Source organism: Patagioenas fasciata, chromosome 1 (genome assembly GCF_037038585.1).
Source record: "Patagioenas fasciata isolate bPatFas1 chromosome 1, bPatFas1.hap1, whole genome shotgun sequence".
Taxonomy (NCBI): domain Eukaryota; kingdom Metazoa; phylum Chordata; class Aves; order Columbiformes; family Columbidae; genus Patagioenas; species Patagioenas fasciata.
Window position 1 is genome coordinate 66788319 of NC_092520.1, and position 25818 is coordinate 66814136.

At 42.3% G+C, this 25818-nt stretch overlaps 1 long non-coding RNA gene across 1 annotated transcript; it reads left to right on the plus strand.

The window, feature by feature from the left end:
* Positions 1–13923: 13923 nt before the first annotated feature.
* LOC139826996 (uncharacterized) lies at positions 13924–24151 on the plus strand. The gene is made up of 3 exons (XR_011737168.1): positions 13924–14135; positions 21558–21656; positions 24022–24151. It is a non-coding gene; the product is annotated as an uncharacterized lncRNA (long non-coding RNA).
* Positions 24152–25818: the final 1667 nt, after the last annotated feature.

Below are 25818 nucleotides of genomic sequence, written 5' to 3' on the forward strand. Positions count from 1 at the left end.
AAGGGAGTTACAGACTTGATTAATGCCAGACCAGTACATCCCACCTCATGTCACTTGCCACCTGGAAGTGCCTGTGTCTGGATTTCCCGTGACCATGGACAGAGATTATGATGGGAATTAGACGTTTACCAAGTACGTTGGTTATACACAGGGTGTTAAGAAGGATGGATACAGACTGAAGAGTCTATGGTGATTGCAGAGCAGGAGGGTCCTGGAGAGCTAAGGAATGAACATTGTTAAACATGGGATGGTGGGGAGCGGTGCTGGAGGATTTGAGTACTTGTCCAAGTGCACACAGGCAGTCTGGGCGAGAGCCAGGGGTGAACACATGACTCCAGTTCACTTGTCCTAGCTGTCTCAGAGAGGTGTGAAATGGGTCTCTGCAGTGTGACAGCTCTTACCAGGACTAGTTGTGACAAAGAAGGATGAAAAAAGACATCAGAGAAGCAGTGACGTCTGGCCAAGCGCCCATCTTTCCACTGACTAGCACTTCTAAAGCCAAGATATTAATGGTAGAGGAAGTTTATTTCCTTTATGTCACACCTCTGAGATCTCCTGCTGTGCCATTACTGTGCAAGAGTTTTATGCCATGGGCTTCACAGGGTTCGTATGTTTAAAGTATTAACCATGGCTCTGCAGTGAGATGGAAGGTAGGTCTTTCTTCCTCCTGGGCACACGTCACAACATCCTGCAAAGCACAGGACCAAGGTTCGTTACCTCGGCTCCACGGGCACATTGCACAGTAGCCCAAGTGTGTTGCAACACCAATGGGAGCCCTTTGCAATGTCCTCTGTGGGACCATGGCCCACACAGTGGGTAATTGTCACAAACCTGGTGACTCAGACCACCCATGAACCAAAGTCCCTCCTTGATGGGGCATTTACAAAGGCTGAAATGTCTGAAGTCTGAAGAGGGGAGGCTTGGGAGATCAGAGACCAGACTCTGGTCAGAGAGAACTCATCTGTTCCTGCCCCTTCCCAGTGCTGATAGTGTGAAGGCTCTTCTACACAATACCATAGAGTCCAGCTGCTGCTGCTGTGCTCCTGCTCCTTCTTCAATACGCTAGATCTTGCTGCATGGGCAGCAAGGAGGAACAGGAAGGGTGTCATTGCAGAGTCATTGCAGTGGCATCTGCCACGCTGTTCCATCAATGCCATGACAATGCTGTGCCATGAGGAGGGTTTGGTTTCTATTTTTTGGTTTATGGCTACCTGGGAGTAGCAGAAAGAGGCAATAAGCCCTGTGGTTGCTCAGACACCTCCAAACCATTTTTCAGCTGGACAGAAGGGTCAGAGAAAGAATTAATATTTTGTAATATGAAATACTTATTTTATTCTGAAACAAAAGCTTTCTGCTTCCTTCTTGAACTGCAAACATTGAAGATGTTTTGAAGAGGAGAGTTTCAAAAACTCCACCCAAAGATGAACAATACAGTGAAATGAAAGTGCAGGAAATCCTTTGGTATTGCTGAGTTCAGATTTGACACTTGAAAAGAGTTTTAGGTGTGAGGAAAGGAGAGGAGGAGGGGAAAAAAGCCTGTTTTCCATTTTTACGTGCAATGTGGGAGACAAACGAAAACACTAAAACCCAGTTTTAGCAAGGAGCAGCTGACACCTCTGTACCAGGCTGAAGGCCATGAGGGGAGACAGACACAGGGAGCAAACTAAATTAGAAAACAAACCAAGCAGCCAATATGTGTGCACAGACCATGCTACAGCCCACGCAGTGTGTCCCCCAAGTCTAACACCATCTCAGCATGGGAAGAACAAAAAAGGGCACAAGGGAGACAAGAGCCAAAAGACAAGGACAAAAAAAAAGAAGGGGGAGAGCAGCATGTCTCTCCCAGCAGAACCTGGCTTTCCTCTTCTCTGTATGCTTTTCCTATCTTAATGTACAAAGCTTGAGGCCAGTCGATTAGATCGCTCTCTCTTCCTTGCCATTTGTATGTCACTTCTCTGCTTATCTTGGATTCTCCCCAGGGCAGGGAGTATATCTTCATGTACACAGTCTGGCTGCACTGCAACACGAAGGTGAAGAAAAATAGGAAAGTGCTCGCAAGAGAGAAAACAGCACAAATAGAGAGGTGGGTTTTTATGTAAAGAATGGAAAAAAATATATGACAGTGTCTGAGCTTGTTACATTTAACTGCATAAACATATTGAAACTCTGCTGCCCTCTGTGCTCTCATTATTCCCACGCACACCTCACTTACCCTGCACAGCAGAGTAGGGTGCCCTTTTACTGGAAATAAGTCCTGCTCCTGTCAGTGCTGAGGAAGATCACTGTAATGCTTGCTGTAGGGGAAAGAGAGAAGAAAATCAGTGCCTGATGTGCTAGCAGACAGTAAAACTCGAGGGTCATAGGAAGCCACAAATCTGCCAGAGAGGATTAATTCAGTGGAGAAAGCGGAACCCTAAAAGTTTTTTCTGTTTTCTTTGTACCGTCAAGTTTCTTTTTATTTTACACAAGAGACAACACTTGATTAGGACAGATGTCTGAAATGAGTGGTCCGAGAGAGACACTGGGGTAGCGGGCTGTTGCAGGGCAGCATGCCACCGATCGGGACCTACTTGAGCACGGGTGACACGTACGTGCCTGATACATCACACCACTGTCCAATCCTGTGACACGGCATGTTAGGTGATGTTAAACACAGCCTTTTGGCTGATCGGATGGGAACCATCTCCAATAGGAGGAGGTAGCCTGGCTCCTCATCTCCAAATTCATGGCTTTACCTCTCTCTTTGGAGCAGCACAGAGACGAGCTGTGTGAGACCTGACTGTGTGGACAAGGATGGAGAATTATAGCAAATATAAGTGAAGCTGCAAGAAGCAAATCTTAAGAATCATAGAATTGTTTTGGTTGGAAGAGACCTTTAAGATCATCGAGTCCAACCGTTAACCTAACACTGTCAAATCTACCTCTAATTCATGTCCCAAATCCCATCTGTGGGATTTCTCAAAAACATCATTTGTTAAAAAAGGAGGGAACCTACATATTTGGACCAAAACAATTTCATAGTTGCTGACCTGCTTCTGGGAACAGATTAATCTCCATCACGCTGGATGCACCACCTATCTGTCCCATTTTCTTCCCATCTAGTCTTTGTTTAATTACACAACTTAAAAAAACACAGACATCTGCTTTTCACTATCAAGACCCTGTGTAGCCCTGCCCTTGCAAATACCCTTCTGATCTTCCCTTCCTATCCCCTTACCGTCATAAAACCCATGGCATCCTTTCACTCTCCATTTCCCACTCTCATTCTGCTGCAATCCCTTTTGCAGCTCTCTCCTGCAGAGAAAGCTGTTTCCATGCTCATCCTCTCCTATCAGGAAGTTCAGTTCTGTCATGGACCTGACAAGTAGTGCAGTAATACTGTACTAATAATATACTAGATCTTCAAGATGTCCATGATGGACATATATATATATGTATATATAGATATAGATATATAAGTGCAGGAGAGCTGTCAAGGGGAGATAACTGAAAGGATGCAGGGCATTTTTCTTCCTCCTTTTCTCATCCATTTCCCCCTGGTTTCTGCGTTGCCTCTTAATCTGACAGAGAACTCTTATAACCAGTTACTCTGTTTCTGTCACTGGAGAGTACTAAAAATGAAAATAATAGCAGACCAAAAAGCAAACAAGGAGGAGTATCAAGATTTGCTCTTTCCTCCTATTACTGCAGATGTTATTGAGTAACTGGTGAGAAGCTGGGATGTAGAGTGAAACCAAGGTTTGTCTACAGCTGTGGTGTCCTTGATGGCAGCGAGGGAGCAGAGAAATACAGCAGTTGGATCTTAAACCCCATCTCTGCTTTGGGCCCTCCCCAGAAAAGATCTTCACTGCAACCTCTTCCAATTCTTGTCTCTCACAGTGGGCTACTAGTGGACCCCCCACAAAACTGTTACTTTTATTATCGAGTAAGATAAAATGCTATATGTACAGCTTTCAGACTTAATTTTATTATAACATTTTTAAGACCAGAAGAGCAAGCTAACTTTTTGTGCATTTTTCTTATAGTTTTCAGTGCATTTACACATATATAATTGTCCTGGAGCACTAATCTAATAGAAGACAACTTTCTGCAAACAAGGATCTCAATTACTCCAAACCCAACAGTGATCCAGATGTAATGCAGCAAATCTCCTGAAGGGCTGGACATGCAAATCTCACAGTTTTTAGGCCCATAAGCTGTGTCTATAGTTAATGCAAAATGGAAAAGGGACTGACTCCAGCTTGGAAGCCAAGGGGCAGGACACAACTCATATCCAATCAGCTAAACTCCATGGCCTTTCCTTCCCCCTTCCAAAAATTCCTAGTGTGGCCCTTCCAAACTTGTGCTGGGCTGGTTCCTTCACATCCTAACCTCTGAGCTGCACCCAGGCACTGTTGGGGACTGCTGGTTGACTTGACCAAACCCACCTTAGGAAAATGCTACTGATAAGCTGCATGGACATATGGAGGAATAGTGCTCAAACTCATGGCCCGGCCCTGTTTAATTTATCAGTGCAAACATGCCCTTATTGAATCTGTGGCCCAGCAGATGCTTTTTCTTGTCCTTACTTTTCCTTGGCAATCTCATACATCATTTAGCTGTGTATTGAAAGTGAGAGGCTCATGTCTCACTCTGTTCAGCGGAGCCTCCAGAAAGCACTATATTAGGAAACAGATCTGTGCCACATGAAGACCTACAGGACACTACTTGCACACCAGCTCTGTCTTTGCTTCTCCAGACTGACTGACAAGGTGGTCTCATGCATGTGAGGCTGATTTCCCCAAAAGACCCAACAGTAGCATCCTTCGAGCACCATCTTTGAGACACACCATCTGTGAACTGACTTGTATGCACACAGGCACAAACGAAAACAGGGGCACATTCTCAAAATGTTGCTCACAATAGAAGTGTCTGAAGAGATGATGCCCATTGTTCTTCCCCACATGCACTCCTAAGCCAGGGTGCTGGTCTGTTAACCTGCCCTGGGCAAAAGACTTGTGAGATGTAAGGCACACAGAACTGTCCTGTGCTTTCCCTTTCCAGTGAATGTAAACATGATAACAACAGTACTTTATAATGGACAATCAGGTTGAAAATAGTTTTGACACTCTGAACTATACATGGTCAGAACAAGCTGGGCATGCATTGGGGTAGGAAAATGAGTATCTGGAAAGTGGTCTCTGATGAAGTGTATTCAAAACCTTGAATCCAAGCCCCTCTGAGTCCTTGATTCTGAACTGTGGTGCTCAGGCTGGGTTCTGGTGCCTGTTTTTTCCTGACTCTACAAATTGGTGAATTCACAGATCTTCAGAGCAGAGGAAACTGCTATGAGTGACAAGTGTGCCCTCTTCTACCCTGCTGGCCACAGAGTTTCACCACATAAAACATGCCCAGGAGGGTAATTCTGTGTTGCTGTTTGTAGGTATCCATGCAGGGAAGATCTGATGTGTCATTTCTTGCACAAAGTTTCATCTGGGGTGAAAAGAATTTGACACTTTCTACCTCTGTAATTTTGAGGTTAAATACCTTTCCTGAGTCCTAACAACAAGAACACATGCATTTAGCTTTGGATTCACAAAGACTGTGTGTAAACCCTTCTTCTGGGAAGGAAAAAATACCTGTGATACCTGGTGCCTGCTGCATCCATGGCAGGGAGCAACTGGAGATCACCACAGTGTTGCACACACACGCATTTCCTTTTGTGGAAAATACTGGTGGGGTTAGTGGACTTCTGGGTGTGAATGAGGACATACAGGTTTGAGACCATCTACAAGACTTCCTAATCAAGACAAAAGTAAAGTAATTTGTGGTTATGCAACAAGTTGCAGTGTAATCGAGGAGACTCGAGTATTGAGGGTTTTGGTGGATTACTCTGTACGAGTTTGGTACCTTAATGAAACAAAGCTTCCCCCTGCTTTCTGGTTCCTACAAAAGGAAGCTCAAGAGTCTGAGCTCAAAGAGTTCCTCAGACTGCCCCATGTCCCTGTGACTGGGGAACAGAAGGTAGGACCAGGTTACACATTGCATCCGCTCTGCAGTTTGGATGCAGCTTTTCCTGTAATTTACAGTTTGTTCATTTATTACTTACCATGATTGATTTCTGTGGTTATTTGCTCAGTCATGCGACAATAACTGAATATAAGTTGGTTATTTGTCTGTTTTGTATGCTCTTCAGTATGTAAGAAATGTCTTTACTTTTATGAAAGCTTGGCAGGCACGAAGTATCATTCATTAAAGCAGAGAGGAAAAAATGTTAGATTGGATGTGGAATGTGTCTGGGAAAAAAAGACAGAGCTCTCCATTTATGAAAACTGAAGTCCTAGAATTGATATTATTCATTCCATCTGAGTAATTAAGCAGTAATGACCATGGTATAGGCTATTTCAGGCAATTAATGATCAGCTCCAGGGGTTGATGGCCTGTGAGGAAGCTAAGGGACATTAACCTCTGCTGGCTATTAGTCATCCAGATATTGCCATGTGCTGACTCTATTGCAGTTTTCTCTCATTTAAAAAATATAGATGTTAAAAGTTACACTAAAAGCATCTGTGGTATAATGACTGTGAGCCAGACATCTCTGCAAAAATAGCAGGGTCAGAGCTGTGATGGCCCAAAGATCTCTTGAGGATGTCTTGAGTTCTGTTTAAGTCCTGAGGCTGAGAAGGAATGACAGGAAGGCAGAGAGAGAGAGAGAGAAAGAGAGGGAAGGAAGAAAGACAGCAAGAGAGAGAGAAGTAGAGAAGGAGAGAAAGAAGGAGAGAAAGAGAGAAATAAAAAGAGAGAGAGAAAGGAAGGAAGGGAGAAAGGAAGGGAGGAAGAAAGAGAGGAAGAAAGGAAGAGAAGAAGGGAGGAAGGGAAGAAGGAAGGAAGAAAGGAAGGAAGAAAGGAAAAGAAGAAAGGAAAGGAAAGGAAAGGAAAGGAAAGGAAAGGAAAGGAAAGGAAAGGAAAGGAAAGGAAAGGAAAGGAAAGGAAAGGAAAGGAAAGGAAAGGAAAGGAAAGGAAAGGAAAGGAAAGGAAAGGAAAGGAAAGGAAAGGAAAGGAAAGGAAAGGAAAGGAAAGGAAAGGAAAGGAGGAAGGGAGAAAGAAAGAGAGAAAGAAAGAGAGAAAGAGAGAAAGAGAGAAAGAAAGAGAAAGGAAGGAAGGAAGGAAGGAAGGAAGGAAGGAAGGAAGGAAGGAAGGAAGGAAGGAAGGAAGGAAGGAAAAGGAAAGAAGGAAGAAAGAGAAAGAAAGAGAAAGAAAGAGAGAAAGAGAGAAAGAGAGAAAGAGAGAGAGAGAAAGAAAGACAGAAAGAAAGAAGAAAGAAAGAAGAAAGAAAGAAAGAGAGAAAGAGAGAGAGAAAGAGAGAGAGAGAAAGAAAGACAGAAAGAAAGAAGAAAGAAAGAAAGACAGAAAGAAAGACAGAAAGAAAGAAAGAAAGAAAGAAAGAAAGAAAGAAAGAAAGAAAGAAAGAAGGAAGGAAAGAAGGAAAGAAAGAAAGAAGGAAAGAAAGAAAGAAGGAAAGAAAGAAGGAAAGAAAGAAGGAAAGAAAGAAGGAAAGAAGGAAAGAAAGAAGGAAAGAAAGAAGGAAAGAAAGAAGGAAAGAAAGAAGGAAAGAAAGAAGGAAAGAAAGAAGGAAAGAAAGAAAGAAAGAAAGAAAGAAGGAAAGAAAGAAGGAAAGAAAGAAGGAAAGAAGGAAAGAAAGAAGGAAAGAAAGAAGGAAAGAAAGAAGGAAAGAAAGAAGGAAAGAAAGAAAGAAAGAAAGAAAGAAAGAAAGAAAGAAAGAAAGAAAGAAAGAAAGAAAGAAAGAAAGAAAGAAAGAAAGAAAGAAAGGAAGGAAGGAAGAAAGAAAAGAAGGAAGAAAGAGAGAGAGAAAGAGAGAGAGAGAAAGAGAGGAAGGAAGGAAGGAAGGAAGGAAGGAAGGAAGGAAGGAAGGAAGGAAGGAAGGAAGGAAGGAAGGAAGGAAGGAAGGAAAAGGAAAGAAGGAAGAAAGAGAAAGAAAGAGAAAGAAAGAGAGAAAGAGAAGAGAGAAAGAGAGAAAGAGAGAAAGAGAGAAAGAGAGAAAGAGAGAAAGAGAGAAAGAGAGAAAGAGAGAAAGAGAGAAAGAGAGAAAGAGAGGAAGGAAGGAAGGAAGGAAGGAAGGAAGGAAGGAAGGAAGGAAGGAAGGAAGGAAGGAAGGAAGGAAGGAAGGAAGGAAGGAAGGAAGGAAGGAAGGAAGGAAGGAAGGAAGGAAGGAAGGAAGGAAGGAAGGAAGGAAGGAAGGAAGGAAGAAACACCTGACCTGCCTTTCTCCCCCTCTGCCCAAAGTCTTCCCTTTGCAACCTGCTAAAGTGTCTCTAGGCTTGTCACACAGTACAGAGATTATGGTCAGAAGAAAGATGAAACAGAGTTTCAAGATGCATTCGAATAGTCTTGTCTCCATCACCATTTCAAATTGCAACCCCAAGTGTTAGACGGAGACTAATTATGCAGTTTTATAACACAAAAAAGCATCAAAAGCCACAGACACCCAAATCTGCAACAATCATCAGCCTGAAGTGGGTAAAGGGATGGGTCAGTTGACCATTAGCAGAGAGGGAACCAGAATAGTAATTGGTTTTATTTTAGTGGAAAAAAATTAATTTTTTTTCACTTTTTTGTTCTTGTTCATCCTGTGGTAAGAGGTTTTTTTTAATAATGAAGTTATATTAGATCTGGTCTACTGAGTCACATTTGTGGCTGGTATAATTTTGCTGCAGACAAAAGCAGTCTAATTCATGTGAGATGGCTCTATTGCTTATCTCACTGGGACACTTACAAAGACGCTCTGGAGAGAATCAAGAGTGCGAAAATTGTAGGAAAATGCGCCTAAACAGAATACACCACTTCTATGGTGGATGGAATTATGTGCTGCAGAGTTTATTCTTTTTTTTTGTATATTACAGTATTCTCAGGCTCAAAGTATAATTGCTTTCTCATTGTAAAGGAAAGACAAACTGATGGCATCAGAGCCAGTGTAGAGTTGCAGCAGTGGTGAGAAATTGCAAATACACCTTTTGCTGTGGCCCATGTTCTAAAACTGCCTCCAGATTTCACAACAAATTGGCCTATTCAGCTCTCAACCCATGGTCTACTGACACGTTCCTCTGTAGCACTGCCCTTTTTTTTGGCCAGGGTGTTGGTGCATGGAGGTAGGTTGTTTTTTTGTTTGGTTGGGTTTTTTTGTATTTTTGTCTGTTGTAATTTAAAAAACCAAATCCAAATAAAACAAAACAAGCAAATAAAAAATAGGAATTAAGGGGGAGGGGGGAGGAAGGAGGAAAAAAAAAATCTGTTCCTAGAAGGCCAGTCCAGAACAAGCCTCCTTTAGGGCTCTCTCCACCCCTGAACAGACATTACTAAATTGTTTGCAAGGAGAAAATAAGCAGCAGTTTATCAACTGGTAACTGGTCCCGCTAGTGCCATGGCAAGACAAAACTGAGCTTTGCACTGGAAACACTGTCCTGCATTTTTTATTTGCCGGGGGTCTGATCTTTTGACCTTGGTGTCCAGAGAAGCTGCCCAGGTAATAACCTCTTAAAAGTGACAGGTCTAATACATGGGATTTGGGAAGATGAGGGACTCAGGGAATTGGCTGTGAAGTTTCAGAAGAAAAGTGCTGGAAGGAGGATGCCATGGAAGCTCAGGCTGACCTTTGCAACCCTGTGAAGTCAGCTGCCCTGTGTTCCCCTCTGGTTTAATTAAGGCTGGCAAAATATGCTTGCCTCAGCCCAAATCTGCTCTCTTGGTCCTTACTGCTGTGGTGAGTGCAATGAAAACACTCAAGTTATTTTGTTCCCTCATTAAAAAAAAAGGTTGCTTTTAGTGGGTAACAATTTTGCAGCTGGTTGAGTTTCTCTGGTAGTTAGATCTATTCTCCTTAGGGTTTTTGTGCTACTCATACTTTCATAGTCTCTGGTTTGATAGCCGAAGAGTTCAGAGCAGCTTCTCCTGACCAAGCTGCTCACACTGGTCTGTTACCTTCGGGTCTACAGAAAAATTCCTGAGAAGAAATCACCTCAGCCTTCCTCCTTTCTTCTCTTTTATCATTACAAGTGAAAAAATAATTTCAGATTAATTTAGAAAAAGATGCAGTAGATGCCTTGTACACAAGAGGGCAGATCTGCTTCTCCTTTCATCAATAGCAATTCCCTATGCTACTTTGCTCACCAGTATCTTCTGCTTTCAGCCAGCCATATGGGGCTGGATGTCACAAAAGCAGCATGGCTGTAAAGCAGAGTCTTAGTCTGAATTGACAAAACCATCTAGGGATGGCTTAAAAGCCTTTTATGCTGCTAAGGCAATACCCATGTTATAGACAGTTACACATACTATACACAGTTAAAAATGCTCCTTTATATTATTTTCACTGAGGTTACTCAACCTAATTTTTTTTTTTTTGCAAGCCTGAAATAAATAGACTTTCAGGCCTGAAGAGGCAGGGTTCATACCTGACTTTTTCAACCTATCCCCCACCCTCTTTCCTCTCCTTTTCCCAGCACAGTTTTGGAAGCTCAGACATCAGGTACCAGTTTCCACCGCTCTCAGGTGGCTGAGTATGAAGATTTCATTTCAAAACCTTTTGACAAGTAGGAAATACCTCTGACCTCAAGGCAGGCTGGGGGCTCTACGGATCCAGTATCTTGCTTGGCATGGAACTGAAACTCTGTCAGGAGTCACTTGCTGTTCCCTCAGCCCTGCTTCCCTGGGGCCCCCTCGCTTGGTGCTGTAAGGGAGCTATGGTTTAAACCTGAATTTTACCTCCCTGAGAGGAAAGGACAGCTTATTGGAAACCAGAGAATTTAATAGACTCTTCGCAGGCTTGTTCTGGATGCTGAAATGGTGAGCAGCCACCCCAGGATACCCATGATGTGGGTTTCACTCAAAGGGAAGTTTTCCACACCACAGAAGAAGAGGGACTTCCCCAAATTCCCAGAGTTAATTCTTGGCCAGCGCTATGCTTCTCAGGAGAGCCAGACACTGCCTCTTCCTTCCCCAGGGCAGGACCATGCCCCTTCATTTGGCTCCTAAAATGCCAGAGGAATTTCTGGTCACAATGCTGATGGAGGAGCCAACCCAATTTCTGTAAAACAGTCTTGAGGGATATAAGCAAACCAGCAGAGGGGGATGAAGTGTGGTCCTTCTCCCATAAAGTCTTGATTCAACTTAAAGAAACTGAAAAAATCAAGGCCTTGTGCAATGATACAAAGTCACACGACTACATTGTCTACACTAAGCCATCCATAAATTTAAAAAAAAAAAAAAGTTGTACATTTTGAAGAGCACTGGAAGGATTACTTTTTAAATCAGAAAAGGCACTCTATATCAAACATTTTTCTTGTAACACCTAGAGTCTTTGGAGGGAGGGAGGAGAAATGAATACCATGTTTTCCGTCCAAGTGCCCTGGAGAAAGGCTGAGGCGAGTGAATAGGCGAGCAAACCCAGGCTTACCCAGGCTTTTTAAGAGAAGAGCAAAGGTCAGAAAAGCTCATCTTTGAAAAAGGAAACCAAGAAAAAAAGAAAACTGGGCACAGTTTATCTAGATGTTTTTTCCTTGTACTTTATGGTGTCTCCTGATCCTGTCAAATCCCTTATATTTTATGTACAGAGGCAAAATATTGCTGTCAGCAGTGTCACTTGGTAACCGTCCAGCTAAAGGCCACCTGTTGGAGAACAGAGCTGAATGCCAGCTTTGGAAAAAACAGGGATATGGTTAAAGCCACTCATGTCAGACATAATTAGAGATTTACTGGGACGTTGCTGGAAGAGTCTCTGGAAATTTCCAAAACACCGGGTCGCTGACAATCAAACATATTTGCTTCTCCATCTTAGCAATCAATGTATCTGTGCTTGTGGAAAGGCTAGTGAACTATTTCTTTCATCAGTCACAATTAGAGAAGTGCTAATCATGTTAAGGGGTTGTTAATCATATATTAAATTAAAAGAATGACACATGCTCTTGTACAGTGCACTCACCAAGTGGCAAGCCCATCTGAGATACTCTCTCTTGCTCTTTATGGTATGCCTGTTTTGCCTACAAATACATAATAATTTATGCTCTTAATTAGATTATTGCAATGCACAAAGTAAGTAGCATTCCTGCGATCTACTGGTTATCTTTTTCCTTTTACAGAAACCTCTGCACAGTCAAGATGGATCTACTTTATCAACATATCCCACAGTGCTGCTAAAAAATTGTTCTAAGGACTTGCAGCCATTCAATGGGGAGAAAAAAAGGAGGATTGTTTGAATGTGTTCCCTGAATGGGCCAGCAATGGAAGACAGCTAATCAGTTGTAAATCGAGGCTTGCATTGCCTTAGCTAAGTCAATACAGGGAATACGCATCAACAGGTACAGAAGTGACATATACAAAGGTTTTCTCAGCCATAGCTAAAAAGTGCTATCAACAGAGCTTTGCTTAAAGTACATGCTTCTTAATATGAAAGTGGGAGTGTATATGTGTGAGTGTATACACCTCTGTGTGTGTATATATGCATAAATGTAGGGAATGTAAAGACAATTAATACAAATTTGAGAACATACTGTGCAGCAAAATGAGAAAATAGGAGTACACTGGCTGGCTGCTGGAAGAGGACTTGGAGCTATTTACCTGTCCTTATCAGTTCTCCTCAGCATTTGTTTGTGCACGCTGCTGCTGCTGTGCTAGCTGCCTCTTTGCTCAGCAGCTGTGCAGCCTGTCTTCTACCAGGGTCACAGACTGTTAGAGGAATTTTAATTCTACCAGGAGCAAAATACTTGCTGTGATACCAGTCAATTGCTAGAAGGAGATGGCAAACTATTTAAGATGATAATTTAGTGGGAATTTGTAATCAGTGGTAGTAGAAAACCAAGATGGCCCATTCTGATACCAATTTTGTAAAGGTCTTGGAGCACCATGGAAATTTCAGAAGTGTGGGAACATGCTGATCCTGTGTCAGCAGCAGACTAGCTCTGGCTTTTGAGCCTAATACTAGACATTAGCAGATAGAAAATAATAAAATTACTTGAAAGATGGAGCAAAGGCAGGGAATTTGATTAATGTTGATCCATGTGGCCTTATGGAAAATTGATCAGTTTATAAAGAAAGTCTAATTTCCTTTTTTGGATGAGACTACAAGTTTGTGTGATAAAGGGGCTTGACAGCAGAATAAAAATAATTCTCCTTAAAGAAATCCTGCATGACACATGGCCTAGTGCTATCAGTACAACACGTTAAACAGCCTAAACTGTCTGTGTGACGGATACAAAAAATTATCTGTCCATGGGTTTTCATAAATGGTCATTTCTAGTGATGTTTCACAGGTATCTGTATTAGAGTTGAACTCTGCACATCACTTCAAATTGAGAAGCATACATTAAAATATTTCTAGTAATAGGTGAAGATGATGAAGAAAGGCAGAGGAGTGAGGGAAGGATGGTGTTAAAGAACAACTTTGATCACTCAAGGAAGCTGGGCTTCAATGTCTACCTCCAACCTGGAGCATCCACGAGCACTTCTGGTTGTACCTTCCATTGGGTGTGTTGTCTCAATCAAAATGTGCTTTTATACCGCTGCCAAGTGGGGATCACACCTCAAAGGACCAGAGCTGGAAAAGAGCCAGACCATCCTCACAGGGTAGGGGGCCATATCCTTAGAAATATCAGCACCCTACAGCGACTGGAAAGGTGACAGTGTACAAAGATCAGCACAGTCGCCCAGGGCAGCACCAGTAGCCGAGATCCTGAGTGTACAATCAGAGGTAAATTTAGCTCTGTTGTCAACATAGATACTAGCAGGTAATTCTGGTGTCTCCATTTTCAGAGGGACTTGTAAGGCTGCAAAGACTGCAGCAAACCGCTGCCAACATGAGTTGGAGGCTGGAAAAACCGCTGTGTACTCAGAGACAGGAAGAATCTGTTAATTCTTCAAAAACAGACTGAAGGGAGATTGAGTTTCTGTGTGTAATTTCCTGTGTGTGGGGGGGGCGAAGTAAAAAAAAAAGAGTCTTTATATCTGGACATTAAATCCAACTGCATTCAAACCAGAAACAGTGACAGACATTTTCAACTGTGAGGCTGTTAGTTGTTGGAACAAGTTACAAAGGAAAATGCTGCATTTGTCATGACTATGTGTCTCTAAGTAAGGGCAAATCCTTCTAGGTAAGCTACTTTTCTATTTTATTTTGTTCCCTTTTTGTCTAGAAAGATACAACATTGTGGCCTTTGTTGTGAAGCAGATGAGAGAGGTGGTCAGATTTTAAAGTCTGTGCATTATTAACAAGAAGTTTGCTCATCACATCAGGATGGAATAGGGGACATGATCCTATGAATACAGTGCAGATCACAGCCATATAGTGAAATCCCTGCAGTGTCTATTGCTGAGCCTCTGGTACTGATAGTTTGAAAAAAAAGTACTGGATTTCTTCTTGCATAGTGGTTGTGTTATAGCAGCTAGAATAAGGTTGCTTATAGGACTGAATTGGATCTGGGCATGGATGTGACAAGCAGGTGTTGGATGGAAGAGCATACACTGGGAATGTGTTTAGATATCCCAAACAGCACTTTCCAGCACAAAATAGATATACATCCCCATCCAGCCTCACGCTCTTACCTGTTTACTTTAGTGCTGCTGGAAGCTAAACACACTCCTGCTTCTCTCCAGTTGCCACGTAACCAACCGTCTGTTGTCACAACCCAACTTGCCTGTGAGCAAGACATCTCGGCGGTTTTGAACCGCTCTTGGCTGTTTTTGTCTCTCATCTATTGAGTGTCAAATTTCAAGTGACTTAGTGGGCGCTTTCTGGAAAAAGTAGACTTGCTTAAATAGAAAAATTTCTCAAAGTTATTTTACCTCTAAGTTGTAAATGTCATTCAACCCAAAGAGACTACTTTGTGTTCATGTGGTAGTTTTCATGCACGCTAGGGAGCATTTCAGACCTGCTGTGTTTAACTGCTAATAGGATTTGCAGCTATGTTTGTGAATTCCAGCTACCCCATTTACTTCACTAAACTTCAAGTTTATATGCTGTGAAGAACCAGAATGAAATATTAACACCATACAGCTAAACAGAGAAAGTTTGTACAGTATCCTGGACTACATTTTTCTCCATTTTCCATCGGAAAAAGGATAAAGGCACCACAAGGCTATAAAAATTCTATAGCAATGTATCGGCTTTAGAAAACATTTTCTTTACTTCCAAAATACTGTGATTCAAATATAATTTATGAGGAGCACAGAGCTGATTTAGAGAAGACCTTAAAATGACCCATTAATCCAAATTCAATTGGAAACTGGAATAGCTGTAACTGATCTGCTGTCACAACAGCAGTACACAAAAGGCATAGGAACAGACTGAGAAGATAATACTGCTAAAAGGTAGATGTTTTCCCACAGGATCTTCAGCCAGCTACAAACAATTTCAGTTTTCAAAGAAATATAGCAAAGATAAAAATTATATTTGAAGTATTTTCCTTACTTACTTTATGTGAACCAAACCGCTGCTTATTTTTTTGTCATTTAAATTATAATTTAATCTTGTATTTCTAATTCCCCTCGGTGCATTTATATTGCTAGCCCATCCTTTCATTTGCACACATCCCTAAATCACCTATATTTTATTATACGATTTACAGCACAGGATTTCGTTTAAACCACAAAAGGACTGAACCCTAATTGGATCAGTTCTAAAACAGAAAACAGGGATAAAACTCTTATTAATTTGAAGTTTGTGGGCCTTGACCTAAGTTAATAAAGAAATATTTGTTTTGATACCAGAGTTGTTTTTTTAATCCCCTAAATATTTGTTCATACCAGTCATCAGTTCCAAAAGCATCTCCTCGGGACTGCTGGAGCTGCTCAGTCTGCAACTACAAGGCTTGGTATGAAATTGGAGGAGTAAATCCAGAAAACTGTCCCTTAAGGTGGCTATGATGATTATGGAATGGTTTCTTTGTCCCTTCCTGGAGCACTTGCACAGCCTGCATACCATATTTTGTGGGTACACACGCCATTAGGGCAGGAAGTAGGTTCTGCAGTGCCCAAGAGGAGCCTCTCTCTGTGCAGCCCCTCTCCAGCGCCCTGCCAGCTGAAGAGAGAGTTGGACCAAGACAGTCCAGCTGACAACCACAAATAATCTGCATGTGCCAACCAGGAAAAGTGAATCTGTCTCATGGAACGGGCAACCCCGTGCCCATGTAGCTGCCAGAGACCCTGTTACAAATTCTCTACCAGAAGAAGTTTGTCCTTTAGCCCTGGGTATCAATCTTCCTCCCATTCCTTGAGTAGGGAAATGTACCTATGGTGGCCTGAACACCCTATTACCTTTCATGGGCCCCCTGCTCTTTTGTGTAGGTGGCTCCAATGGTTCATCCATGCTGAAGGCCTCACGTGTCTTCCTCATCTGACTATGTATGACCTTCCTACTGCAGACAAGGCCTTCTCTGCTGCTTGAGAAAAACTCACAATGAAAAGTGTAAAGAAGCACAAAAATCATAGGCATGATAAGCATGTGAAATTTGTGGTCATCACCCGGATTTTTAATTGACATTTGCAATGTGAGCAGATCCACCTCCCACCATAAGATTTACTTGGATACAAAAGGCTAGTCTTCTCTGGGCTGGTCACATGGATACTTCCGTATTTTTTTGCTGTGTTTTTCTTGTTATTTGTTATTTGTAATTTATTTAAAACCAACCCCATTCAAAGTCAAAACAAAGACAGTATGTTCAGTCACTCAAATTACAGGCCGTTGCCCAGGACGATAACCCAATACTATAAAAATTCATGTAATGCCTTAAAAAAGAAGGAAAAACAGCAGCCTCATTATTTGGCAAGCAAGAACTGCGATTTTGTTGAGACTTGCTTAAAAGAAACATTATCAGATTTTGTTTTGTCCTTTTACCAAGGAATCTGTACATGAGCATAAATTATACAAGCATTCAGGATTTAGGATATGCCAGATTAAAAATGTCCATCCCTACCCTCCTTATGCCCTATGGTCCTCAAAAAAAATCTTCATATGCTAGGCTGCCTAATGATCCACAAAATGTTCACCTGCTGATTGCACGAAGTAACTTTCTACCCCACGAAAAGATGGTTCGTGTTACGAACCACGGAAGTGCAGGCTAGGAGAACTGTTCAGAAAGCTCTCTCAGTTGAGAAGAGAGACATCTGGATGTTTACAGCTGTTGAAAGACTTAGCAACAAGCTTCAAAAAAAGAGGCCACAGGGCAGTGGTTACACAAATAAAAATGAAGATGTTTTTCCTGGAGATTTACTTGCTAACTTGAAAGTGGCCTCTCTGCAGGCACGAGGGGATGATGCTCACTGTTAATCATCCAGCAGGCGCTTGCATATTACTTTCTGGCTGTTGAAATGAGCTATAGGATGAGGTGAAAGTAAGGAAGATGTGCCTGTGGAAATGTTATAAATGCTTAATCCCAAGAAGGCTTCCTCAAATATAGTCTTCTTTCCATTTGCTTCTCACAATTTGTAGTCAGAAGTACACAGAGTTGCAGACCAAAGCAGTATTTCCTGCTAAATTGTCGTTCCTGCTGCTACTCCTACATCGCAGCACATCTAAACTTAGCTAACTGTAACCTCCTATAATTTAATTTATTGCTTAGACATACCATACCTTTTTTTCTTAATATCAATGTGATAGTCATTTTTGGATACTGAGGGTATACCATGCTGGAGTATTCATGTTCCTGTACTCATGCCTACCTATCTGAGTTCATCCATTTTTGGAGACAGGTTACCAAGATGACTGGACTTTTGGTTATATGTCATTATTGTTTCCTCCCCAAAGAGAAAGCTGTTTTCTCGATAACAGCATACCTGGACAGATCTTGATCATGAGTAGTTTTGTAACACTGTACTCCAAAGCAGATGTAGCTTTGACAATTTACATCAGTAGTACAGAAGCCTTATTCCCTGGGTACCTTTCCCAGGTGGATAACCTGAGGTAGTGTTGTGGGTGGATCAAATTATTTCTGTTTCACAATGGCTAATAAGCAACCATGGTATGGCACATATTTTTATGACCTCCACTTAGTTTAATCTGCAATCAGCTACCATTTCTTAAGTGAAATTGCTGACTAAAATTCACTCCTATGGACACTTGAAAACCTTAAATGCATTGTTCACTGTTCAATTTACTTCCGAACTGTATGTTGACCCTTTGTGTACATTCTCTCTAATTTGTGTGAAGATATAAAAGTGAGCTTCTGAAATAGCTAAGCAGAACCCTAACCACACTTTTTTCCCCTCATCAAAAGTCTTAAGGCATTATCATATAATTAGCTGAGGGGGTACAGTTGACTGTTTTGCAAACTTTGTGGAAGTAGCGAGAAGAAGGAAAAGATAAACCAGTAGAACTGTAAGAAACAAAAAGACTCAGTTACTGTGCTTTGTAACCTGAAAGAAAACATAGTAAAAGAAGAAAACAAATCCTCTGATCCACTAGTTCTGTAAAACTCTTTATGCAGAATTTTTTTTTTCCCAATGTACTGATTTAAATCACTTCTGTACAAGAAGAAAAAACCCACATATCCATCCATATGAATTTAAAGAAAAGGCCAAGAGCACTTTCCTCATTCTCTTCCATGACACAGCAGAGCTTCAAAAAAGAGGCCACAGGGCAGTGGTTACACAAATAAAAATAAAGATGTTTTTCCTGGAGATTTACTTGCTAACTTGAAAGTGGCCTCTCTGCAGGCACGGGGGGATGATGCTCACTGTTAATCATCCAGCAGGTGCTTGCATATTACTTTCTGGCTGTTGACAGTGTTCACAGTGTTAGCATAAATCACAGTCCCTGTGACTTTTTAATTAATTTCTTTTTAATAGCTATCAAGACCAGAGGAGACCTTTACACTGTTATCTGAAAGGGCAATGAGTAATGGTCAAGGCCTTTTTTTCCTAAGTCAAACAGGCCAGGAACTAGTGTCATGTGCACTGGTAGAAGAGAACTGAATTTGGGGATAGATATGTCTTTTGCCCTGGCCACAGTTCAATCAGAGAAGGGATTTGAGGTCTGTTCACATCTGATGAGTTTTTGACCAACACTGCCAACACTACTGCCTGACCCATCTGCTTCTGCTCTGGGAAGTATTGACTCTTCCTTACACAAGGATCAGAACAATCATATGGAATTAATTCTGTCTCTCTTTCCTCTCTCTCTCTCTCTCTCTCTCTCAACACTTGAATGAGATTGGATTCCTGTCTGAACTTGCCTTAGCATTTATTGGTGAAGGCCATTAATCCCAGAGACAGGGAAATCTCCCATCTCATTTTCTGTCCTGCATGAATACTTCCCTCCCTTTCCTTCTCACCTCCCTCCTGAACACTGTCAGAGAGACAACAGCCCCACCTCTGGGGTGGTTGGGACTGGTTGGGGCACACAGGGGTGAGACACCCCCAGTCAATTCAGTAGGTCAGCCAGGGCTCAGGTATGAACTTGACAGAGGTATGATCTTAATCTGATCTACCCATCCTGCCTTTTCTTCTCTGGACATCAGTGCACTTGTTTTGCCTGCAGCATCTGAGCGACAAAACTAGCAAGGTTGCGGAGATAAAACAGAAAATTGCTGAGCAGATGAGGGCTGAGAAAATCAAAGACTGAGATGGAGAAGCAGTCAAGAAAAGCTGGAGCTGAGCAGCCAGCAGGGAGCTGGAAATAAAAGCCCATAGCTCTACTTAGGTTTGCACAAATTCCTACTTTTATATCCATGAAAGTGACTCATGACTCACTCAAATCTGAATTTCAGGATGACGAGGCAAAACCTGGCAGACAGCCTTCCCGTGCTATTCCTGCTCTTGCTCAGCAATATATCTCCCCTCCCACATGGCACTCTCTTTAAAACTCTTGAGCTGGTTCTGGGGAAAGTTTTGAAATGCCAACATGAAGGCAAAAATAGTCTTCCAAATGCTCTTCCTAAATAATCTGATTGATATAGAGGAGCCTGACAGGTAAGGTTTTCAGGCTGCTGGACTCTGAAAATCTCTGGGATTCATGGGAGAGCAGCTTCATTGGTACATTGGTACATTGCTTCAGATGTCTTTCTTTCCAGTCTTATTCTGTGTATATGTGTATGCATGTGTGTGTATCACCCAACAACTACCGATACGCCTTGATAATTTCCATATACATTGTTGGGTGGGTAATACTCTCAAATATATATATATATATATTTTTTTTTTTTCTGCAAGATTAACAAAAACAACAGCTAACTAAAGAAACAAAACCCAAGAAGCATGTAGAGTTGAGGCAGTCTCCCCATTAGCCGTCAGACAATAAACACTGAAGGCCCCAAACAAATAAGAGCTTTCAGTCTGAGCTTATGCTTTGTTCGATAATGCTGAATCTAACACAAAGCCATAAAATCCCTACTTTTTCCATTTTGTATTTGTATAGAGCAGTAAGATCTTGTTCTTGGTTTGAATTACTAAAAAGTCTCTGCTTCCAGTTGTATCTGGTGTACATGTTGCATGTGTACTGGCATTTTTTCAGATTTATTATCTTAGAGATAAGAAACCTCAACACATCTCTATTTTAATTTGTCTGTATTTTAAATTCTCATTGTGGTCTGAAAGATACTAAGGGTTTTGGTAAACAAAGGTGTGGATTTGCTATTTGTCAGCTAAAAGCTTGATTACCTCAGATTCACAAAATAAATGTTGTTCTGGTTTGTATGAGTTTCTGGTCTCTGTCAGGGTTCCTAAGCACTATGGTAATACAGATAAATAATAATTGCATCTAGTGCCAAATGGCACAGGTGCAAAAATAGTTTGTACCAGCTGAGTAGAAAATGGACACTTCACTTTTGCTTTGCAAGGAAAATTTGATTTTCTGGGAAAAAAAAAAGAACAGAAACGTCTAGTTTATCATTTTTTGTTTAAAGCAAATGAACAAACAAAAAACACTACCAAGAACAAATGTACTCTGCAGTGAGTGCTGAGAGATGTTTATTAGCTCTCTCACATCCCCATCCATTCCACACACAGCACGGTCACTGGGCAAGCGCTGCCTGTAGCAGCCCATGCGGCTTGGCTGCTGAGAAGCCACATTCCCTGGAGTAAACGGTGAGGGTGAGGCAGGGCAGGAATCAAGCGGAGGGAGGAGAACCGGTGAACCACAACTTTCATAAGGTCCTAGGGGCAAGGTTTCAATTAATTTCAATTGCTTTCTCAATAGATTCAACATTCATTTCAGAAAGCAAATATTTAACTGGAAAAATAAATGCTACATTGGTTTTCACCAAAAATAATTTTGAAGGAAAATTTCGGACTAACCCAATCAACAAGTAAAGTATATCAATCCTATAGGGATGCTTTGCGATTCCCAGTATCTGGCCAAAGGAAGCAAGAGTCTACACAAAATCTAAAACTGAGATATTTACTGCTGTAAGACTGCATGGTTCTCCTAGGTCTTAGTTGTGGCAGAGGATTATTGTATGATGTTTTCATTAGAAACTCTCATGTCTTTAAGAGAAGGTGGCCAGAATGTGTTGAGCTTTGATCACCATGCCCATTTATCATTTTGTGAAATGGTTAAATAATATTTGATCTTTTACTTCAAGCTACAGGTCCTGAAAACACAGAACGGAGTAAGAATGTCAGATTTCATTTTTCAAAACTACACCTTGAAGCCTTGTGAGAGATAAAGAAAGCCTGTAAAGGTAACGTTTAATCCTTCCCTTTCCATGCACATCCAACCTTCCCTTATTCCACAATCCCAAGTATCAGGAGGTCATTAACACAAAGCCAGAGGCACTGTTTTAAATCTCTGGTTTGTTGAAATCTGCCTCGTTGTTTGTCTTTTTCTTAGCACTTGGCATTGGCAATGATTAATGCTGCCAACATTTTCCTTGCCAGGAAAGATGTTTCTTTCCTCTCTGGATTGCCAGCAAAGCCCAGAGACACCTCCAATTCTGGGTCTGCCTTTGCTCCCTTACCTACAGGGAGAGCAGCTAAAGAGGATGGAAATCTCATGCCTCTTTCAGGAGAGGCATTTCCAAGCAGGAAGGAAGGAAAAACAGCAGTTTACAGTTTTCTTGTGAATCAAGAGCAATGGTAAAAACGTTCAGGAGTTCCAAACATTTTTTCCCTTTCTTTTCCACTCCTGCTGAAATGTAAATCAGGAGGCATAGATAAGCTCTCTTCTCCCTTCCTCAGGCACAGCACTATATGCCCAGAGATTGACTCAAGAAATGCTGCTTGGCAGAAAGCTATAATCAGAGTAATTGAATTGAGGGTTGATGCTTGAAGGTAGGAAGGCTTTACAAAGGGAGTTGGACCCGCTGGATCATTGGGCTGAGGTCAGTTGTAGGAGGTTTAACAAGGCCAAGTGCCGGGTCCTGCACTTGGGTCACAACAACCCCGGACAGCGCTACAGGCTCGGGGAAGAGTCGCAGGAAAGCTGCTTGGTGGAAAAGGATCTGGGGGTGTTGGTCAACAACTGGCTGAACATGAGCTACCAGTGTGCCCAGGTGGCCAAAAAGGCCAACAGCATCCTAGTTTGTATCAGGAATAGTGTGGCCAGCAGGACTAGGGCAGTGATCGTCCCACTGTACTTGGCGCTGGTGAGGCCACACCTTGAATCCTGTGTTCATTTTTGGGCCCCTCACTTCAAGAAAGACACTGAGGTGCTGGAGCAAGTTCAGAGAAAGGCAACAAAGCTGGTGAGGGGTCTGAAGCACAAGTCTGATTAGGAGCGGCTGAGGGAACTGGGGCTGTTTAGCCTGGAGAAAAGGAGGCTGAGGGGAGACCTTATCGTTCTCTGCAATCACCTGAAAGGAGGTTGTAGCATGGAGGGGGTTGGTCTCTTCTCCCAAGTAGTAAGTGACAGGATAAGAGGAAATGGCCTCAAGTTGCACCGGGGGAGGCTTAGGTTGGATATTAAGAAAAATTTCTTCATGGAAAGGTTGTCAGGCATTGGAACAGGCTGCCCAGGGACGTGGTTGAATCACCATCACTGGAAGCGTTTAAAAGGTGCAGAGATGAGGTTCTTAGGGACATGGTTTAGTGCCAGTCTTACGGTAATGGCTGGACTCAATGATTTTGAGGGTCTCTTCCAAACAAAATAATTCTATGATTCTGTTAATTGACCCATAGCCTCCTCGAGATTGATCCACAAAATGACAGCTACCAGGATGAGGCCAGTTGGGTTATCTCAGCAGTCCATACACAGGCCATGGGTTAAGACTCTTCACTTACACTGACACAGTGATGTGGGTTAAGCTTAGCTTTGCATGGGACAGATCTCCACTTGTTTCTTTGAATTTTTGCTCTCCCTGTGAGATGGAGTGACCGGGAGAGGCATTTTTGGCTGGCCATTTGCAGCTGGATGTTTGCCAGCTCCTTTTCACGTCCTGAGCACCACAGAAATGCTAGATCAGATTTGAAAATCTGGCCGATTATTTTTTTATTATTGTCCTAAGGATAGAAGAGTACCCTCTTCACTTGTCAGCGACTAATAGGTCACAAGTTGGCTGGTTTACCAAACATGAAAACGATTTGCCAGCAGCAGGGACTTAGACCCTAAAAGGAGAGAATACGCTTTCAGTTGGCAGCCTCCTCGCCACCCTGAACAAAGGAGAGATACAGGGTATCAGTAGCTGCTTTTAAGTTGTCCTGAGTGCTAACTTGTTTTTGATTTTTAGGCTGTCTGTCTTTTAAGTCTTGCTTGTCTAGTGCTAACAACTGCTCGGTGAGCTAATACTTCTTAAGAGCTGCTATCAGTCACCCACACTGCCTGGTCTGGAAAACAGACATGAAGTTTCTGGTAGCTAAATCCTTATCCCACCACATCGGTGGGATCCTGCCGCTGATGATGAAGGGTGGAAGATTAAAGCCAGCTCATTCTGTTGCCCTTGGTCAGGCTTCAGCCATCTTAAAGGTACTGAAAGGGCCTAGATTTATTTCATTTGAAATGATTGTAGCACCAGCTGCATCTTATGTGAATATGGAGACAAAATTTCCTCTTTATTCCTAATGGTATCTTAGAATATTCTAATTGCATATTTTTCCTTTCGTTTTGTGCAGCAGCTACAGAATTCAGACGGAGATGCCAGCAGTAGATGAAGAGGGTTTGGAAGTTACACAGGTGTGTAGAAAAGGGGAGAGAAGGCTTAGGATGGACTGAAAGGAATTGCATGCCCTTCCTTGCTCACTGCTGACACTTCCCAGTCTCATGTCTCGGCAGCCTGTCCCTTGGATACCCTCAGCAACTCTCTTCCGCTAAGATACTTAAGGTGAGAAGGGAACTTGTAAGGCACTGAAATGTTGCCCTTAGCAGTGATTCATGCTGGGAACAGTCCTTGGCCCTTGCATTTGGCCCTACAGCACATTTTGACAGAGGAACAGGGGTGGGGCTTGGCTGCCTGGAGTTCCTGGAGCTGTAATAGGAACACTTTTTATTCTCATTAAGGCCATGAGCTCAGTGCGGTTATTTAGGGTATTTGTGGGAAGATTCACCATCCTTGATACAGGGAACTGCAAGTTAAGATGTTCATTCAGCTGCTCACACAGAGGTGGCTCATGTGCTGTGAGGTGTCCTGGGCATCCAGGCAGCCAGAACAGCACAGGTCACTTCTAGGTCCTGTGTCCTCCCTCCTGCCCCATATAGGTGTCTTGGAGACCCCAGGGTACATCCAGTGGCATTAGGCAGCTCCCTGTGAGCAACTGCCTGGAGCCCTCGAGGGCCAAGACTAATATAGTCTCTTTTTCTAGGAATGAGTAGGCTTCTCCAGAGCACAATTAGGCATCTAAGGGAAGCCAGATGAATTGCCCTCTGGAGGTTAATGTTTCACTTCTTTAGTCATGCCCACAGACTTTAGACTTATGACTTTCTTGTGTCTTGTATAAAATGAGACAAATCCCACTTACGCTGCAGTAAAACCCGATGCAGACATTTTTTAGAACTTTCTTTTAGGGTCAAGTCACAGATCAAAACAATTTACAAGCCTCCATTTATCTTCTTTTTCTTTTTTTTTTTTTTTTTCCATTCACACACAACCTTTCTATTCTTGTACTTATCTCTTAAGTTCCCTTTTTAACGACTGCCAACAGAACAGCTACTGCTATCATGCACTGTGCCACGGCTGCTTCCCAGTGGCACCACGTTTAGCCCCCAGGTGTGATTTCCAGGAGGTGAAGAGAGAGCAAGCATTGGTGCAGGCGTGAGCAGGCGAGCATACACTTTATAACAATAATGAGATGCTGAAGAGAGGTAGCTGAAATGTTGATCATATCATGGCAACGTTACCAAGAGACACCTCACAGCATGGCAGACACATGCTATTGGAGTCTCTTCACCCTCTGCAGGGTGGTGGGTGTAATGTTTTACATCTCTCACTCAGACATGGAGGACGAGCAGCCTAACGAGGTCATGTTTGTTAGAGGCATGCATATTTCCATCTGCGAGGGCGGATGGCAAACAAAGTGCCTGGCACAAAGCAAGACACTCTGAAAAGGAATTGTTTTAGAGGGAGTGTCTATGCAAAGCTAGGAAGACAAACGGTGGTTAGATACCAAATGTTGAGGCAGGCATAAATACATTAAATCAAAGCCTCATGTATTTATCCAGTAAAACAGCAAAAGCTACTTTTGATTTTGAAAACCCTTCCATCTCTATTTGCTAACAGGTCACTGTTAGCAAAGTGGCAGAGGAAATGCGTGATGTACCCCCAAAGCTCAAAGTTCATTCCTTCACTTCTAATGCAGAACCTGTGTTGTGAAATGGTTCGTAGCTACTGCTGAATCTTTGCTAGACTTGAGAGAGCACTGTTTCAGCTGTTGAGTCTTAGATGGGATATTCACAAAAACATAATGCTCATCTAG